We start from the raw sequence: 20856 nt of genomic DNA, 5'->3' as shown, positions 1-20856 counted from the left end.
CTACTTTCCTGGAATGGCCCACTATGGACTGGGTTGTCATCTGAATGAATTGCATCCCTCGGCAACAAATTCTTCCGCTTCCACACCGGTGGTTCTTCAGCCAACCGAAGGCAGAGGAGAAAGCTGCCCTCGTTTAGTCCTTCGGTGCCATTGGCAGTGTCCCCAAATGGGGTCTGCAGCTGAGGGGACTGCAGCACCCGCTGGGTGGGTGGGCCCTCTGGGGAGAAAGTGACCTCACCCTGCAGAGTGCAGGCGTGGCCGATCTCCTGGGCCCTGACACCCCTCCAGGAGGGGGCATGGAGCACGAACTCCAGTCTGGGAAGCAGAAGTGAGCGATGGGCTAGCCCAGGCCACCCCCTGCCTTTTTGTTGTTGTCTTTAAATATCCAGTTGATAGTTTGACATCTAAAGTGTAGAGTCATCCAGACTTTATCACTCAGTGTTTGCCCCAGATGCAGGGATGATAACCATTTCCATCTATTTCTACCGCAGCCTCTTTGAAGCTATAAGGTTTTTTTTCACTCAAGCTCTTTTTTTTTTTTTTTTTTTGAAAATGTCAAACATACAGAAAAGTTGAGAGAGTAGTGAAATCCACATACCCTTCACCGAGGTTTACCAGTTGTCACCATTTTGCCACATTGTAAACTGTGTTCTCTAGTGCTTGGCCTGGAAGGATGGTCAGGCCCCCAGTCTCACTTGGCCTTGCTAGTGTGGGTCTGTCTTCCCCTTACTCTGTGTCGATAGACGGTGGGCAAGAAGGAAGTGAGGGCAGGGGAGTCCAACACAGACATATTTTAAGTGAGGATCCAGGTGATCTGACAGAAAATTCCATCTCCCTATATATCCTGTGTCTGTCCTTTGGATGCAGTTCACAGTGAGGGCAAATTGATATTGCATCAGTTTTATTTGACTTGAATGGGTGTCCACCACTGGCCAGACTGGTTCCTTCATGTGTGTGGCCCATGTGGATCTACTGAAGGGCCCTTTCTATCTAGCGAGTCTGATTTGTAGGTCAAGAATCCCACCTGTTTTCTTGACACCTTGTCACATGGCTCACCCATTCCTGTCTTGCTCAGACATTTACTTGATCATGTCTTTTACCCAAATCATTAATTTATTCTCTGTTGAGGTGGGTTGAAGGCAGGTGAGAAGCTGGGAATATGTTTTTGCTCTTCATGGGCAACTTTTGTTTTTTTTCTCTCTGGTTGGAACTTCAAGTCTTATTTTTTTATGTCATTCTACCAAATATTTTCTTTCACTTACCAGATTATTTGTGCATTCAAAAAATAGTTATTAAGAAGGTCTTTAAATTATTGGCTCAAGTACACATAACTACCTCCTCAGAAACCTTTACGTCCTCAAGTGATCCTCTAGTGAGGTTAATAGAGCCTCTACTGGTCGCATATTCTTTGATGTGGGCACATTTTATGTCTGGTTATCACTGACTTGTGTGGTAGCTTCCACGTTATCTAGTAACTGTTCAGGTTGTGTCTTTAAGTCATATGTAAGTCAGAATAATGAAGACAGGTAAACTCCCAAGTGTTTATGTGGGTCATTTCTCTTGTAAATGGATGAATATTAAAATTCCTTAAGTCACTGATCCCCTCTCTTTCCTCTCTGTGACTCCAAATTGGAAATAAGTAGGCTTTGAAGTACTAGTACACTAGAATTAAATTCTGAAGGCAGAGACCGATCACTGCTCTATCTCTAGCATCTGAAACAGTAGTACTTTACATAGCAGCTTCTCTATAAATATTTGTCAAACAAATGAAATAAATTCCAAACAAAATTAAAATAAGTGCCTATTTTTAAAAAAGAACAGATGTCCACATATAATTAACATTCCCAGGTCACTTACCAGTTCTAATGCTTATTGGCAGCGTGACCTTACGTTTATTCCTTAATTTTTAAGAACATCAGTTTTGCTAGCTATAAAATGGGAATGTTACTCACCTCACTGGCATTGTTACGTGGATAAAATGAGGTGACACGCCTAAAGCCCCCAGCACAGTGCCCTGCTCCTGGCATACCATGCAGTCAGCACATGTTGGGTCCTTTCTCATTTCCTTCCTACTCTGGATTATGGCATCCCTTTAAAAACTTCCATCACCTAGTTTGGGTTTCTGAGCTGAGGCTGGAATCCAGTGAGCCAGGCAGGTGGCTGTGTTGTGAGACTTCCCTTCCTGGAAATGGTTAACAGGCCTCAGACTCGTCCCTATCTCAGTCACCTTGTGGACAGTCACATCCCCTGATTTTGTCCTTGTGGTGGAGGTTGCTGATAAGCTTGTATTTTACATTCATTCCCATTTCTGATTTATGTACAAGATTTATCAAATTTATTTCTTTTGCAAGGATCTCGTCACTGAGCCAGAGTTCAAAAGGTTTTCTTGGAGCTCATCTAACATAACTCTTTTGTGTTCTGAAACATTTCCTGAGCATATTTTGTTCCAGTTTGTTCTGAGGGCTGACCCCACATTCCCTTTGTTGGAGTTGTCCCTGCTGTTCTCTGCCAGGTTGACTTTAGATAAGGGGCAGAGCCACACCCTCACCATGGGTCCAGATCCATTACCTTCTCCTCTGGCTTCACCTGTTAACCCCTAACCTCTCTTCCCCTAACCTCCCTGGGATGCCCGCTCAGAGCAGCATCAAGATAGCAGATACAGGTAGGATTTTTCCAGTGAACTTTAAATTGCCCGAGAAGATATTGCCAAATAAATACGTAGGGGAAAGTCATCAGATGCTGGGTGAGCACATGGGTGAGCCCCCTGTTTCCTGTGCCAGGACAGCTCTGTTAGACCATTGCTCTTATGCTGATAAGAGATTCAGGGACAGGTGCAGGGGCAACCGGTAATGATTTGGCTTCCACAGAATATGACCCTAAAATAGCTAAAGGAAGTTTAAGGAGACTCCATTTAAACAGTGTTGCTCATCATCCTTTGGAAAATATTGGAGTGTGTTTCCTCCTGCCAGCAGAGGAGCGAAGTCCTGAGCACCAAGGATCGGGGGGCACACTGCCATTCTCTGAGGCCCGCATTCCCACTGTCTGAGGAGGGGGACCCTCCCATGCTCAGGCAGTCCTGGGGGCTGGTTGCGCAGTCACCATGGCCTTAGTGGACCTTAGATCTGAATCCATTTTCCTTGATTCTCCAGGTGGCTGGTTTACTATGGTGACTGACTGTCCTGTCCTCTGAGCTATCAGAGCCCCACTCCCTGGTTCCATGTGGGCTTCCTTCTCAGAGTCACCACCTCTGTCCCCCCTGGGGGCTCCTAGCAGGCGTCCAGTGTGTGTGTCAGCACTACCGAGCCAAGGTTTCAAACAGAACGCAGGACTTTAGGGAAGAGAGCTCCATCCCAGGGATCAGAAAATCGGGCTTTCTCTTTGTATCTCTCCAGTTGTGGAATTACAACAAAAAATGGTTACTCATAAAATGTCAGATTCAGATCATTTGTACACAGAGAATGCTGGGAAGTGTAAATGACCAGATTGAGAGCTATTGTACTAACAGCTGAGCAGAGCTGGCTTTCCATCCCAGCGTCGCCACTCTCCCAGCTGTTACCTTGGATAGGTGGTGACATTTTGGTCCTTTTATCTTTCCATTTCTTCTCTGTAGAAAACTGTGATAACTTTTTGGGCCCTTGGGTCCTCTACGTTTAAAATGAGGGGTTTGGGATAGGTGATCTCTCAGGGCCCCAGCACCCTAAATACTCCATGTTCCTTATCAGGTGGCTTGTTTTCACAAGGGTCGCCCCAGGATCTTTGGGGTCTACGCCACTGCCTGAGGCCCACTGCTTCCTAGTCTCTCTCACTCCTCCCTTAACACATCCTCTTTTGCCCAGAGCTCTGTCTCAAGGCTTTTCTGTCTTTTCCTACACCATTCTATTCATCCCTCCCTGCATTTGGACTGACCTCCCATATTCTGTTTGTCAGACCATTCTCTTGACATCTTTATCAAGCATATCTTCTCCAAAATCAGTATATTCAACCATAATCTCTATCCGAGGCTCCATATCTATGTCTATATGGTAATTCTCCCCAAATCACTTCCAAACTAAAGTCCTAGACTTCTTCCTTAAACCAGATACCCTCCCGATGTCCATTTCCTTGTGTCACTAGCCCCGTCTTTCTGCCAGTTACCCAGACATGAATGCCAGTTTTGAGTCTCATCTCTTAGAATCTGCCCCACTTCCTGTGCCACATGCTCCTGTTTACAAAGCCTCCAGATCCTTTAGCTGACCTTCCCCTTTCAGTTCCCACTGCCTCCACTAATTCAGTGTCATAGCAAATTACTGTAATGACCTCTTCCCTGACTTCCTTATCCCCATTTTTCAAATCCATCCTTGCTTTTGAAAGGATGCTTTTGACATAATCCACCATTGGGTCAAGCAAGGCCAGACCTCCTAACCTTGCATTTGTCCTGATCCACCATAGCCAACTAAGCATGGATATGGCTCTCAAAATCCGCTTTTCAATCCTCCTGCCAGCCTTTGCACACTTTCAGAAGGCTGCTCTTGCACCTCCGTGATGGCCCTAACCTCTCATCTTTGGGGCACGGTAGACCTGCCCCTCCATGGGGATCACCCTGATCGTCACTCACATGGGATTCTTGCTCTCACAGGATTCCTCTCCCTTGCTGCCTCTTCCACTCGTTTGGAACCTGGTTTCTCTGCTGTGTTACGTGATCTCTGCCTGTGCCTGACAGTGAGGATTGACTTCTAGCTGCGGGCCCGCTGACCAAATTTTGCATAGCAAGTGAAGATGCTTTGGTTCAGCAGCACATTTTCCACAATACCTAGCAAATAGAAGATGCTTGCTGAGGACTTGCTGAATGAATTAATTTTCTCTGAGTACTTGGTGTTCTGCCTTGCTATCTTGCCAATTAGTCATAGGGGCTGTTTTAGCCGAGAAACATTTCACTGGACTAACCCTTTCTCCACATGTCTGCACTTGACCTTCCAATCTTTTTGGAAAGTCCATTGACACCAAAGTGACTGGCACACAGTAGTGCTAAAAAACAAGACTTAACCGAGTAATTTTAAAGATCTTACTGGCTTTTTATTCAACAATTCGCGAATCAGGCAGCATCCCATCTAACAAATAGAAAGGAGCCCCAAGGAGCTGTACAAAAGGAAAGACTTTATAGGCAGAAGGGGGCGGGACAAGAAGTGGCTTGCAGAGGGTGGATTGTTTCAGGCAAGGCCTCATTTCCTCTGGGGGGCAGCAGGGGTCCTACCAGATGGATTATCTCACTACTGCTGCCCAGGTAATTCCAGACTGACTGGTTATGATTACATGCCTGGGAGAGGCTGGAACTGCAGTTAGGTCAGTGATTAAATCTTGGTTTGGTGACATTGGCCTAGGACAGGGACTCCATTTTGAGCCTGTGGTCTCTTATTAAATAGTTCCCCCCTTTCGATCAGACTCTGAGCCTAATTGAGATATGTGATGAAAATAGAAGGCATCATCAGCACCCCCAGTTACCACTGTGAAGTTCTCGGAGTCTTTGCTGATCCAATGTGTGGTGTTCACAGGCCACTGTGTCAGGTCCATGTGAGGTGGGCATTTTCTTTGCTCCTTTTCTGACGTGCTCACCTTAAGGTGATCATTTGCCTGGTGGTTAGTGGCTGTGAACATTCTTTTAGAGCTTTTTGGTAGAACATAGCACACCCAGGGGACTGCTCTGATAATTATGAGCAGAGTGATTCCCAGTATCTGGAGTGTGCCTTGAAGCCATGGTCCCTAAGGCCCAAACCAGTCAAAATCAAATAAGTCAAAGAAAGACCCCACTGAAGGAGATACCTTCTTAAGCCAAGTGGCATATTTGGTGATCTATGTAAGTGAGTCTCAACTTCCCCAGAAGTGTTAATCCAGGTATAGCAGGTGGTGGTGGCCACAGCACAGACACCTCCTTGCTCAGCTAAAAGGCAATCAAGGGCTATCCTGTTACCAAGAACAGCTTTGGCCAGAGAGTCTAAGGGCTTTGTTGGGCAAAACGCATTAGTAGTGGATCTGCAGTACCTTCAGGAGTTCAGGAGAGGTTCTGGATCATGGCCTCATTTGTACTCACTCCTAACCAGGGAAGTAGGGACCTGCCACAGGTCAAAAGGCATTTGAGTCATGAATGCCTCCTGGTAATTCCCATGGGAGTCTGTGACTCAGAACTGGAAAAATGACTGCCATGGAAGCTAGTAAAATTTAAGGGTCTGTAGGCCACTCGAGCGGTGGTGTTCTGGTTACCCTTGCCTTGTGTCCGTTCCTTTGGGCAGAGCCTGGATGCAAATTTCCCTGGGTTTGGTGTTAGCCAGAGACTGGGGGAAACAGGCTCCCAGGGTTGGGCAGCCTGACGCAACAGCGAGAGGGCTGAGTTTGTTGCAGAGAAATTAGGCATTGGAAACCAAAAAGAAGTTTGTGACAGGAAGAACTACACTGTCAACAGCACTGTGGCAAATCCAACTGTAGCAGTGGCCTGGGAGGCATGGATGGTGACGACATCTTTCCAGGCCAGTGCTGGAGTAAAGGCAAGAAAGAGAGGAAGAAAGGGTTCCATGTTTAGTCGATGCATGAAGTGTGGGTCCAGCACTGTGGGTGGAAGCGGACTGCCTCAGTGTTGGCTGCTTCTCTTCCTGGTCAGTTGGACTCTGAGGACTCTAGCTGCCATGTGGTTCCTGAAGTCTGATCAGAGATGGGGACACACGTGCCTGAAGTTTGGCTGCCATTTGGATTGTAAGGAGGGCCTGGTATAATTCCTTTCAAGGGTATTCAAGGGCAGTCTTTGTTCTTAATGCTTCCAAATCAGAAGGATAGAAGAAAATTGGAAACATTAGTTGGAAGAGTTGTAGCCACATATATAAAGGAACTAGAAGAATTCAGAACCCAGCCCAGTTTAGAAGTATGTAACAAATCCTCAGAGTCAATTAACAGAGCTAGACTGTACTGTCTACAAAGATACAAACATAACTTACAACTACTCCCATTAAAAAAAAAATTAAAGATAATCGCAATAAAGCTAATTTGCATTAAACTTGGCTTGATTATTTGCGTAAAGCAGCAAGAATAGTGATTAGTCATAGAAGCTCTTTAAGATTGCTTTCCTGGAACTTTTCATAAGCAAGCACAAATTGAACTCTTAAAAGCCTCTGGGCCCAGGAAGCCAGGCCAAAGACTCAACATCAGATTTTACCTGTAATACCTATAGTTTGGGTGAATTTCTCTCTTCTCAAGGCCCTCCAAGATATCCTGAGGCTTCTGGGACTGCCAGGAAGTGACCTTCTTTACCTCATAAAGCTGCCAGGAACTTTATAAGCATGGTGCCAGGCTAGTTTTTCCAAGCAGTTTCTTAAAGCTGTCTGATCATATCTGAGTCTATATACATCTCTCTCAAATATGACATTCCAGTCAAAGCCTTGGTAATATAGTCACTGTTTCCAATTGTGTCCCTTTACAAGGACAACAGATTGTTACTTAACATTTAGTTATGCAAATAACTAACTACATTGCCATCAAAAGAATACTCAAGTTACCAGATTCTGGAGGGATCAGGTAGGGAGAAAAGTAAATGTCCTGTCTTTGTTTACAAAGGTTACCTTACCAAACTGCTGTAAGTCATAGATAGCATAAGAGAAAACGTTATTATTATTTCTGGAAACACAAACCTAAGGAGCCAACAATGTTGCAAACAAAAAGTCATAATAAATAATCCTCCTCAGGTCATTTAGTCCCATGTAAATGATACTTGTGCTACTTGAATCTAGCTTGTGCCATTAGTTCTGTAAATTCTTACCCAATTCAGTTCTTTATAATCTTAAAGTTATCAGAGCCATGTACTTGTCAGAGTCCTTTCCATGAATCTCCTTCAAGTTGAAGCACTTCTGCAGCAAAAGCATGTGAGTAAAAAAAATAGCTCTATGTAAATGACAAAGACTTAAGAATGCCTATTGTCAAAGAGCTGATGAGAGTTCATTTGATAAGAAAATGTAGTTATTTCTCTGACAAGCAACATTTTAGGATAATAAATAGCATTATAGTGGATAACATAATGCCAGAATACATCAGATTTCCAGGAATTTCATGCTATTTCTGGAATGTTTACAAACCTATAGAAATAAAACAGAATGTTTAGTAGTAGTATTTGACAATGCTTCCTGTGTAATTAATATATCAAATAATCCTAATTAGTTTAACAAATCTCTTTTTGTAGGAGAGTGAAAAAATCTTGAGATGTTCCAGGAACCTTCTGGAAAATCCCAAAATTAGTTTGAGGTCAAAAAGACTTCATTTATAATTTGATTTGGGGAAAGTTGTCAAATGTGTCAACTGGTTTTAGAATGCTTGGTCAAATAGGATCACAGGTCACTGTGAAACAATACTTATTTATTCATGTAACTATAGTGATAAAGACTTCACAGGAAATACAGAAAGTTACATAGTTGTAAAAACAACAAAGACAACATGAACAGGAAGTTATTTTGAAAAAATACAGAATATTTGTTTTCTAAGCAGATTACTTTAAAGATTAAAAACCTTTTATAATCTATCAAGAGCAGATCAGTAGTCCAAGAAAACTTTGTCCATGTGAGAACCAAATTCTAATTTTGTACTAGCTTACTTTTGATACTGAAAATCATTTTTTCTCAAATAAATTCATTTAATCTTACCCAGCTTGTCAGAGAAATAACTACATTTTCTTATCAAATGGATACATTTCATAATTTTTAGAAGCATATGCCTTAGTTTAGTCTACCCATTAAAACTTCATGCAACTTTAAACAAAGTCAGCCACCATCCTAAATTATTTTTGTTGATGACCTTTGTAAGAGATGGCATGAGCTTACTTGACTAGGTAGAATTAAATGGTTTGCCTACATTATGTTTAATGCTGACAACTCCAAAGACATGTCTATTTTAATTTAACAAACTTAACTTTAAAACCACATATTTTCTGAGTTCACATGAACCTGAAAAGCATATGTGTTAGTTTCTGTCATATTTCTGAGAAGTTTAGGACTACTTAATCATATAAGCATTTGTTTTTAAGCCAATTAAATAGAGCTTTTTTATAAATTAACTTCAGTGGTACCATCTGGAGGTAGAAAATACCACACAACTGCAACAAACATACATATAGAGACTCACATAAACAGATAGATGCAGAGACCTTATAGCTTTCATTTAAAAATTTTAGCCATAAGATGGGTGTGATAATGCAAAACTCACTAGTTTATGAAAGAGCAGTTGAATCCAAATTGTTTCTGGCTGATGAAATTAGTTAGTTATCTACTCAGATGTATCAGAAGTATCTACTAATATTTGTGGAGAAGACACTTAAGATTTGTATTTGTCCTGGACAGATGGTCTTACGGAAGCTGTGGACTAGATTTTGGGAAAGGGAGCCTTTATAGCAGTTTGTATTTTTTAAAAAGCCTCTTCTTCCTATTTTTAAAAATCTTGAGTCTTAGGAATTGGGGACGGTCTACCATAAGAGTTCCTGGAAAAGAGGAGGTAGAACATTTACATCTCAAAGGCACAAGGAAAGGACAGCAAGTTCCTTCAAGAAGGACTTTTGTTCCCCAAGGCCAGACTTTTGGTAATATTTATAAACCTTTTGAGATAAGTAGGGAAGGTTTTGGGCTTGGTAAAGAGGATAGGTGGACTGTGAATGGTTTCTGAAGCCACATTTCTGATTTTGCAAAGATATTTAAGATAAAGGGTAGGTAGTTGCTTTTAATTTCTCTAGGAATTGGGTTGCAACTAAATGACATCAAAGGTTGATCTACCCATCCAACCACATTGCCTTTAATTTGCTTTTTTTGTGTCAGGGAGATTTCTAAAATGAAAACAAAATGTTTTCTATGTTCTGGACTTAAATCTGTTTGTCTTTGGAATGTTTTAGTAAATCCTTCCACAGAGGCTTCAGAAGGTTTTTCTTTCCCTTTGCATACATAGTTTTATTTTAGCTTAGGGGGTAAAGCCTAAAAGAAAATTCCTATCAGGCTCTGAACATCAGCTTCCAATATGACCAACTTCTGATCAGAGTTACTTAAAAAAAAAAAAAACCCTTTTGAATATTTTGTCAGGTTTAAACTTGCAGGGACAAACAGTAAATATTTCTGGCAGTATTGAACAACCCCCTGGACTCAAGAGGTGTCCCCAAAGAGAGTGCAAAAGATACTTCATTTTCTTCTCTTTACTGGGGACTACAGACAAAGATCCAGGAACTGACTGTGGTTAGAATTCTCACCCTTAGCTGCCTTGTGCCAGTTTTTCCAGTGTCCCATTTGAAGCCCTGAGTGGCATTTAAATTAGAGAATATAGTGTGGTATCTACCAGAATTTAGCAAGGTTTTTCATTAGTCTTATTTTAGTTTCCCCTTGGCTGTTTAAGGAAATACTATAGCAGTTTATCAGAAAATATCTCAGAGTCTCTCTCATCAGCTCTAGGGATCTGTATGGAGGCCTTCCTTTGAATGTAGACATGGGGGCATTGGAGTTGGTGTGGAAAGATTTGCACAAGACCTTTGAGGACAGTCGTTTCCAGCGTCACAGTTGATTACCATTGAGACTAATTTCTGAGTTGTGCTTTGATGGTGGAGCTAGGAGGGTGCCACGGTGGAGGCCTAGGTGTTGTCTTAGATACCTTCTGTGTCCTGAATTTTTCACTAGCCTTTTGCAACAAAATTCTCAATGAAGATATTTTGGGATCTTGAAACATTTCAAAGTTTTTTCATACCAACTAAAATAGGTATCCCCTTCTCTTTGTTTGATTTGGGAATCCGTGATTGTAAATCCAATCTTGTTTAATTGGAAAGTTCTGCGTAATGGCCACTGTCATTTTAGGTTGTCTTTGGTAAGAATTTGCCATTTTTTGTAGATATTTGTAGCATCCTGGGCCTCAGTTCTTAGACATGAAATGAGCAGTGTGCTGGAAGGTGGCACAGTGCACTTTTTGGAGTTTAAGGATCCACCACCCCTATCCTGCCCCCACCTTTTTTTTTTTTTCAGGCTAATAAGCCTTTGGGTCTCTTAGTGCCAAACTAATGCATGAGGGAATGTGTCACTGGGTTGGGTTGGGTGGTGTTTTATGGTGGATCTCGATGCATGGAAATTTTCTTGAGGTTGATGGGTGGCCTCATATCAAGCTAACCCATTCCATGACTGATTTATCATAACACGGGAGTGTTCGAGTTAAGTGGCAAATGCTCTAACAGCGATTAAGTGTTCACCCTATGCCCACAATTCTGTGGCTTTTTGGCTTCTAAGATTCCCACTATCAATAGCCTTACCTACACAAAACACACTGGACCCGGTCCAGCTTAAGTCAGACCCAGTCCAACCCCGGCCAGTAACTTCCAGCAGTTCCCAGTATGAGCTGGGGACTTAGGGAAAGGCAACTAGCAGATCCCACAGAATGGGACCGTGGGCTGGGATTCCAATCAAATGGGGAACTGTGGAAAGCCAACCAGATCAGGAGCTCAGTGCAAGGAGAGCAGAGCTGAGAACCGAGAGGAGCTTAACCTGCAGCCCTTGGAAATGGGGAGAAAGACAGAGAACTCAGTGTTTGCACACACCATGCCTGTTTCTCATCCCCAAAGCCCTCAGAAGTTTCCTTTGGATCCCGTACCTACCACACATCTGTTATAAAACAAAGTACGATTGAATAAATTTTAAAGATCTTAATGGCTTCATTCAACAATTCCCATCTAACAGATAGAAAGGAGCCCCATAGAGCTGTACAGAATAAAAGACTTTATAGGCAGAAGGGAGCAGGACAAGGAAGTCACTAGCAAAGGGTGGGTTGTCTCCGAAGAGGTCTCCTTCCTCTGGGGGAACAGCAGGGGGTCCTATCACACGGATTATCTCACTAGTGCTGACCAGGTAATTCCAGACTGACTGGTTATGATTACAACCCTGGGAGAGGCTGAAACTGCAGTTAGGTCAGGGATTAAGTCGGTTTGGTGACAGGAGCCCAGGGCAGGACACTCCGCTTAGGGCCTGTGGTCTCTTCTAATAGTGGGGCACACACTCAGTTTTTACTAAAATGAGCAAACATCCAGTTGCCCATCTTACTTTCTGGTGATTTAAACCACTAATGGGTGACTTCTTTCTCTTCTAATCTCTGTCTCAGCTTTTCGGTCCATTTATCTTTCCATTTCTTCTCTAAGAAACATATCCTGAACAAAAATGTTGCCCAGGGAGCTTAGCTATCCCTTTAAATTTGGAGTGTGATAAGTTGGGATTCCTTATAAACCTTATGTAAGGAATATATATAAAATGACACTTATAAAACAACTTTTCTACATGGACATCTAGCTGGGCCTGTTTCCTAATTGCTGGTTTGTAATCTCACAAAAGGTAGAGCAGCTGGGATCGTGGGGTGACCTGGGATTCATCAATAAGAACTTCAGGAGTGTTGCATTTTCCAGTGAGGAGTTTGTGTCTACCTCGGGAGCTGGGCTGACTACCTGGATGCCCTTCCTGACCAGGATAACAGCAGGAGGCTTTTGTTTCCTGTGGCAGGTCCTTAACCTGACCCTCTGTCTGCCTAGGAAATGCCACTGGGTGGAGCAAGAGCTTCTTGCAGCTCTTTTCTATAACTGGAATGGAGGAAATTAGGTTTTAGGCTTTTAGGCTCCGTGGTGTCATTTTCAAGTTCTGTACGTGTGTATTATCCCTATGGCTTGGAGTTTAGGTTTTCTATAAACTTTCAGAGGCAAAAGTATTTTTTTCTTATCTCAACTTCTCACTTTCCATCCAATTTAAATCAAATAGGTTCTCTTGGCTTGAGAAGGTTTTGATTTATTTCATGACACTGCTCTCCAGGCGTTAGTTTGTACAATGTAGCACAGTCAGGCTGAGCTAAGCTTTTTAAAGACTGATTAGCAGTGGGACCTGGTGAAAGAGGGATTCCCTACCAGAGTTTTAACTGATTTCACTCAGTCCAGAAACGATATAAATACCTGTAAGATTCTTTAATCCCAAACTTTATTGAGTTGAAGTATTTGAGAATAAATGACTGCCCCAAAATGAAAATTTAAGTTTCTTGTGTAGATTGCTGAAGTGTAAAAACAGACAGCTGTCAACAGTAATCACATAAGAGTTACCAACTTGTATTCCTCCTCATTGAAGTCTGGTGACGACTCTTAATCAGTGTGGCACAGAGAGTAACGCTGTCAGTCCGATCTGAGGGCTCCTCCCTCCGTGAGGGGCTTCTCGGGACAGTCCACCCGCCCGTGCCCCGTGTTGCCGGCACCACCCTGTTCACGTCCTCCAGCTTGGGGGCCTTGTCTCAGTCTGGGCGTCTGCACTGGTTCAGCATACATTGTTTCAACCTTCCTATACTCTGCCTTTGAACAAAGCAGCGCACACTTTTACGTGTTGCACACTGATGCTCTCGCCATATACCAAAGTGGGTCTTTTGTGAATCAATTAATGGACATTTCTAGTCACTGCAAGCAGTGCTCCCTGCCAGCCACAAGTTCAGACTCAATAGTAGCGCCGTCCCTGAGTGCAGGTTGTGTTTATGCAATTAGTAGAATGTCTTATTATACTTTGCTTTGCTTCTTTAATAAAAATTAGTAAAACCAAAATGAAAATGCCAGTAGCAAGCATTGGCCTTTAAAAGTTAATGCAGCTGAGAACAAGGCAGAGTGGTATTTTTGAGGCTCACATTGAAAGCAGTGAGTCTTCTACTTCATTTGAACATTTGTTGGACCTAAGCCAGTCCACTATATTCAGTTATAAAAGAAAATAAAAATAAGGAATATAATAAGTATGAAATGTTGGCATTGTTTGGTTGAAGGCTAGGTTTAAAAGGCAGATGGAATTAGGAGTTTTGTACTATAATTTAATATTCTGAGATGGAGCCCCACCTCTGAGGTGGCAGTCTTGTTTAGCCCTCTCAGTTTGACTTTCAAACATTTTCAGGAAATGTTCAGCATGAAGCCTGTGCGCAGCGTGTGTGACGGCTTGTTCTGCAGGAGGCCTGTCTTCCACCTCGCAGAGCAGACAGCAGTGGCTGCCAGGCTGCCCACCGCCCCACTTTGCCCACATTCTCAGCCCTGCAGGATGAGTGAGTGAGTGAGTGAGTGAGTGAGTGAGTGAGTGTGTGTGTGTGTGTGTGTGTGTGTGTGTGAGGGCCATGGGGAGAACTTGTTATTAGGCCTCTCTTGGTGTCATATTGCTTTTGCTTTTTTCCTTTATTTTTAAAAAACAAAAAAAACCCAGATCATAACATTAACTTGGCTGTATATCATTACAATCCCTGTGAATCATATAATGTGTCTGAGTTGTCATCTAATAAACCCGAATGACTGTAAACCAGTTGTCTGCTATCATGTGGAGCTCCCATAATCTGCCCAGCCATTCCCCGATGGATGACCTTCAGTTTGTTCCTAGTTATTTCCCTCCAAGCTGGGCAGTAAGCTTCCTTATTGGCATATGATGATGCTTTTGATTTTACAAGCCAGGTTACCAGAGGTGGGACTAATGAGTCAAACAATATATATGTTTTAAAATGTAAGAGATAGTGCAGTATTTTTTTCCCAAAAAGTCACAGAAATTTTTACTCCTCCCAGCAAGGTAGGGAAGTGCCTCATTTCACACCTAAAAATCTTGCCAGTTGAAAAGGTGGAAAAAGGCATTTCATTGTGCCTGTTTTGCTCTTTGGACTACTTGTGAGCTTGAAGGACGTGCTGCAGAATTGTTCCCAGTTGAGGTTCTTTGTAAGTGTCCCCTTCGTCCCCTGGGTTTCTTTCTTACTGATTTGTAAGAGCTTTTGTCTGCCAGACATACTTGGGCGTATGTGTTGCAGATATTTTTTTTCCCAGCCATTTTGCCTTTTCACTTTGTGACCAAGATTTTCTGCCATAAACTTTAAAAATCTTTTAGTGTTATTTGCATCACTTTTTTTTTAATGCCATATACTTTTCTTTATCTTACACTGTTTTTTTTTAGCTAAATTTATCTTGTGGTATTTCAAGTTTTTGTTGCTAGGGTGAATGCTGTTTTTTTTCTTCTTTTTCCATTTCATCTGAATATAGCTGTCATAGGGAAAAGCTGTTGATTTGAACATACTTCTTTCATTTCCACACAGCTTACTAAATTCTTCCCAGTTGATCTCCCTCCAGTGCTTATGCCATTATTTTCTTTTGTAGTATGATTAGCTGGGACATCTGTTAAAGTTACAGAATCTTTCATATGGGTAAAAATGCCACCCTGCCTGGAGTCTGAGCAGCAGGTGGCCCCTGTGGCCCTGCGCCATGGGCCTGCTGTGTAATGTCACCACATTTCCTCTTCACAGCAGGTGTTGTGAGTATCCAGTGACCTGGCAGCCAGGATTGTGCAGGATTTTTCCTGTCTGCTAGATTCTGTGCTCTTTAAAGTTGGCCATCACGTCCCTTACTTTATGTCCCTTGCAGAAGCTGGCAGAGAAGCAGTCACATAATAAAAGCACATGTTGACCCGGCAGGTGTGTTGAATGCCTTCCTGCTCTCTTCCTCTCGTCTCCCGACTTCTTCCTTGAAACTAGCTCTGACCTTGATTCTAGATGAGATTATCAAGTGTTCCCATAACCACAGGGCCGTTCTTCCTTTCCTACCCTGTAGGACTTAGATTTTTTTTTTTTTTGTAGATAATTATTTTTTATTGAAGGGTAGTTGACACACAGTATTACATTACATTAGTTTCAGGTGTACAACATAGTGATTCAACATTTATATACATGATAATTCTAGGTACCAGCTATCACCATACCAAGTTGTTAGAATATTTTGACTATATTCCTTATGTTATACATTACATCCCGGTTACTTACTTGTTTTACAATTGGAAGTGTGTATTTTTTTTTTTTTTGAGGGCATCTCTCATATTTATTGATCAAATGGTTCTTAACAACAATAAAATTCTGTATAGGGGAGTCAATGCTCAATGCACTATCATTAATCCATCCCAAGCCTAATTTTCGTCAGTCTCCAATCTTCTCAGGCATAACAAACAAGTTCTTACATGGGGAACAAATTCTTACATAGTGAATAAGTTCTTACATGGTGAACAGCACAAGGGCAGCCATCACAGAAACCTTCGGTTTTGCTCATGCATTATGAACTATAAACAGTCAGTTCAAATATGAATACACATTTGATTTTTATACTTGATTTATATGTGGATACCACATTTCTCTTTATTATTATTATTATTATTATTATTTTTTTTTTTTTTTTAATAATTATTTTTTATTGAAGGGTAGTTGACACACAGTATTACATTACATGAGTTTCAAGTGTACAACACAGTGGTAGAACATTTATATACATAATTCTAGGTTCCAGCTATCACCCTACCAGGCTGTTACAATATCTTGACTATATTCCTTATGCTCTACATTACATCCCGGTTACTAATTTATTTTACCATTGGAAGTCTGTCCTTTTTTTTTTTTTTTTTTTTTTTTTTTGTGAGGGCATCTCTCATATTTATTGATCAAATGGTTGTTAACGACAATAAAATTCTGTATAGGGGAGTCAATTCTCAATGCACAATCATTATTCCACCCCAAGCCTAATTTTTGTCAGTCTCCAATCTTCTGAGGCATAACAAACAAGTTCTTACATGTAGAACAAATTCTTACATAATGAATAAGTTACATAGTGAACAGTACAAGGGCAGTCATCACAGAAACTTTCGGTTTTGCTCATGCATTATGAACTATAAACAGTCAGTTCAAATATGAATACTCATTTGGTTTTTATACTTGATTTATATGTGGATACCACATTTCTCTCTTTATTATTATTATTTTTAATAAAATGCTGAAGTGGTAGGTAGATACAAGATAAAGGTAGAAAACATAGTTTAGTGTTGTAAGAGAGCACATGTAGATGATCAGGTGTGTGCCTGTAGACTATGTGTTAATCCAAGCTAGACCAGGGCAATAAAACATCCACGTATGCAGAAGATTTCTCTCAGAGCGGGGGGGTGAGGTTCTAAGCCTCACCTCTGTTGATCCCCAATTTCTCACCTGATGGCCCCCCTGCGACTGTGCCTGTCTTAGGTTGTTCCTCCCTTGAGGAATCTTACCCGTCTCTGGCTAACCAGTCATCTTCCGGGGCCATACAGGGAAATGTGAAGTTGGTAAGTGAGAGAGAAGCCTTATTGTTTGAAAAAGTTAGCTTTTTACTTCTTTGCATATTTATGCCCTGTGGCTTCTATGCCCAGCATTTGTCTTGAGGTATCTTTACCACTTGGAAGAATTATGTTACTCGGTAAATTTGATATGAGGCACGAATTCTATTTAAGGGTTGTAGTTAGGAAGGAAGAAGAAAAGCTATAGAAGTAGCAGGCGGAAGAAAACATGGGAAGATTGATTATTTCTTTGATATATCTTCTTGTAGAGTAACTTCAGCATGTATAGGTTTTAAGCTACTACTTAAATTGCACACACACATTAACATAATAGGAGTATAGTTACATAACCAAAGCATATCTGTAATTACCAGCCATCTGCAGTGAAACCAAGAAAACCAGTTAGGCACCTTAGGCATTTGTGAAAACTTATCTATGATATGGTGGATATTGTCCAACTGAACTAGAACAGTCTGAGAGAAATCAGACAAATTAAAACAACCCATTCCTGGGGACTGTTCACATGCCATATGTTCTTTTAACAGTAAATAGTTTTTAGTTGTAAGACTTTGGAGCGCTACAATTTGCACTTCTCCAAATTCTTGGTTGAGTTCCAACAGTATAGATCCAGTCCAATTTTGTTGTTTTACTATATGCACAGGCCAGCTTAGATATCTCCTTCCTCATTTCCATGGCAAGTCCAAGAACTGGTGGGATGAGTGCATCTACAGCTGTAGCAGTGCGTGGATCTTTGTTGGGGTTTTTTGATGATCATCTTCTGGCATGAGTCTTCTAGAGAGTGCAGATGTTGGAAGTTCTTTTTCATATCGTATCTTAGTTCATTTTCGGGGTAGCCCAATTAGGCTTTGATCCTCTGTATAAACACAAACAGACCCTTTGCCTACACTTTTATATGCCCTTTATACCCTTGTGTAGAACTCATTGGAGGTTACCACACAGGAACTGCCCTTTTTTTTTTTTTTTTTTTGCTATCACTAATCTACACTTACATGACGAATATTATGTTTACTAGGCTCTCCCCTATACCAGGTCTCCCCTATAAACCCCTTTACAGTCACTGTCCATCAGCATAGCAAAATGTTGTAGAATCACTACTTGCCTTCTCTGTGTTGTACAGCCCTCCCTTTTCTCCTACCCCCCCATGCATGTTAATCTTAATACCCCCCTACTTCTCCCCCCCTTATCCCTCCCTACCCACCCATCCTCCCCAGTCCCTTTCCCTTTGGTACCTGTTAGTCCATTCTTGAGTTCTGTGATTCTGTTGCTGTTTTGTTCCTTCAGTTTTTCCTTTGTTCTTATATTCCACAGATAAGTGAAATCATTTGGTATTTCTCTTTCTCCGCTTGGCTTGTTTCACTGAGCATAATACCCTCCAGCTCCATCCATGTTGCTGCAAATGATTGGATTTGCCCTTTTCTTATAGCTGAGTAGTATTCCATTGTGTATATGTACCACATCTTCTTTATCCATTCATCTATTGATGGACATTTAGGTTGCTTCCAATTCTTGGCTATTGTAAATAGTGCTGCGATAAACATAGGGGTGCATCTGTCTTTCTCAAACTTGATTGCTGCATTCTTAGGGTAAATTCCTAGGAGTGGAATTCCTGGGTCAAATGGTAAGTCTGTTTTGAGCATTTTGATGTACCTCCATACTGCTTTCCACAATGGTTGAACTAACTTACATTCCCACCAGCAGTGTAGGAGGGTTCCCCTTTCTCCACAGCCTCGCCAACATTTGTTGTTGTTTGTCTTTTGGATGGCAGCCATCCTTACTGGTGTGAGGTGATACCTCATTGTAGTTTTAATTTGCATTTCTCTGATAATTAGCGAGGTGGAGCATCTTTTCATGTGTCTGTTGGCCATCTGTATTTCTTTTTTGGAGAACTGTCTGTTCAGTTCCTCTGCCCATTTTTTAATTGGGTTATTTGTTTTTTGTTTGTTGAGGCGTGTGAGCTCCTTATATATTCTGGACGTCAAGCCTTTATCGGATGTGTCATTTTCAAATATATTCTCCCATACTGTAGGTATCCTTCTTGTTCTATTGATGGTGTCTTTTGCTGTACAGAAGCTTTTCAGCTTAATATAGTCCCACTTACTCATTTTTGCTGTTGTTTTCCTTGCCCGGGGAGATATGTTCAAGAAGAGGTCACTCATGTTTATGTCTAAGAGGTTTTCGCCTATGTTTTCTTCCAAGAGTTTAATGGTTTCATGGCTTACATTCAGGTCTTTGATCCATTTTGAGTTTACTTTTGTATATGGGGTTAGACAATGGTCCAGTTTCATTCTCCTACATGTAGCTGTCCAGTTTTGCCAGCACCACCTGTTGAAGAGACTGTCATTTCGCCATTGTATGTCCATGGCTCCTTTATCAAATATTAATTGACCATATATGTCTGGGTTAATGTCTGGATTCTCTAGTCTGTTCCATTGGTCTGTGGCTCTGCTCTTGTGCCAGTACCAAATTGTCTTGATTACTATGGCTTTATAGTAGAGCTTGAAGTTGGGGAGTGAGATCCCCCCTACTTTATTCTTCTTTCTCAGGATTGCTTTGGCTATTCGGGGTCTTTGGTGTTTCCATATGAATTTTTGAATTATTTGTTCCAGTTCATTGAAGAATGTTGCTGGTAGTTTCATAGGGATTGCATCAAATCTGTATATTGCTTTGGGCAGGATGGCCATTTTAACGATATTAATTCTTCCTAGCCACGAGCATGGGATGAGTTTCCATCTGTTAGTGTCCCCTTTAATTTCTCTTAAGAGTGACTTGTAGTTTTCAGAGTATAAGTCTTTCACTTCTTTGGTTAGGTTTATTCCTAGGTATTTTATTTTTTTTGATGCAATTGTGAATGGAGTTGTTTTCCTGATTTCTCTTTCTGTTGGTTCATTGTTAGTATATAGGAAAGCCACAGATTTCTGTGTGTTGATTTTGTATCCTGCAACTTTGCTGTATTCCGATATCAGTTCTAGTAATTTTGGAGTGGAGTCTTTAGGGTTTTTTATGTACAGTATCATGTCATCTGCAAATAGTGACAGTTTAACTTCTTCTTTACCAATCTGGATTCCTTGTATTTCTTTATTTTGTCTGATTGCCATGGCTAGGACCTCCAGTACTATGTTAAATAACAGTGGAGAGAGTGGGCATCCCTGTCTAGTTCCCGATCTCAGAGGAAATGCTTTCAGCTTCTCGCTGTTCAATATAATGTTGGCTGTGGGTTTATCATAGATGGCCTTTATTATGTTGAGGTACTTGCCCTCTATTCCCATTTTGCTGAGAGTTTTTAACATGAATGGATGTTGAACTTTGTCAAATGCTTTTTCAGCATCTATGGAGATGATCATGTGGTTTTTGTCTTTCTTTTTGTTGATGTGGTGGATGATGTTGATGGACTTTCGAATGTTGTACCATCCTTGCATCCCTGGAATGAATCCCACTTGGTCATGGTGTATGATCCTTTTGATGTATTTTTGAATTCGGTTTGCTAATATTTTGTTGAGTATTTTTGCATCTACGTTCATCAGGGATATTGGTCTGTAGTTTTCTTTTTTGGTGGGGTCTTTGCCTGGTTTTGGTATTAGGGTGATGTTAGCTTCATAGAATGAGTTTGGGAGTATCCCCTCCTCCTCTATTTTTTGGAAAACTTTAAGGAGAATGGGTATTATGTCTTCCCTGTATGTCTGATAAAATTCCGAGGTAAATCCATCTGGCCCGGGGGTTTTGTTCT

General features: G+C 41.4%; 1 protein-coding gene across 7 annotated transcripts in view; it reads left to right on the top strand.

Annotated features, from left to right (window-relative positions):
• Positions 1 to 20856, top strand: part of IKBKB (inhibitor of nuclear factor kappa B kinase subunit beta) — a 93554-nt gene that overhangs the window by 29338 nt on the left and 43360 nt on the right. The window lies entirely within an intron of this gene.

This window comes from Manis pentadactyla, chromosome 7 (assembly GCF_030020395.1).
Source record: "Manis pentadactyla isolate mManPen7 chromosome 7, mManPen7.hap1, whole genome shotgun sequence".
Lineage (NCBI taxonomy): Eukaryota > Metazoa > Chordata > Mammalia > Pholidota > Manidae > Manis > Manis pentadactyla.
This window is presented reverse-complemented; position numbering and strand designations above follow the sequence as displayed.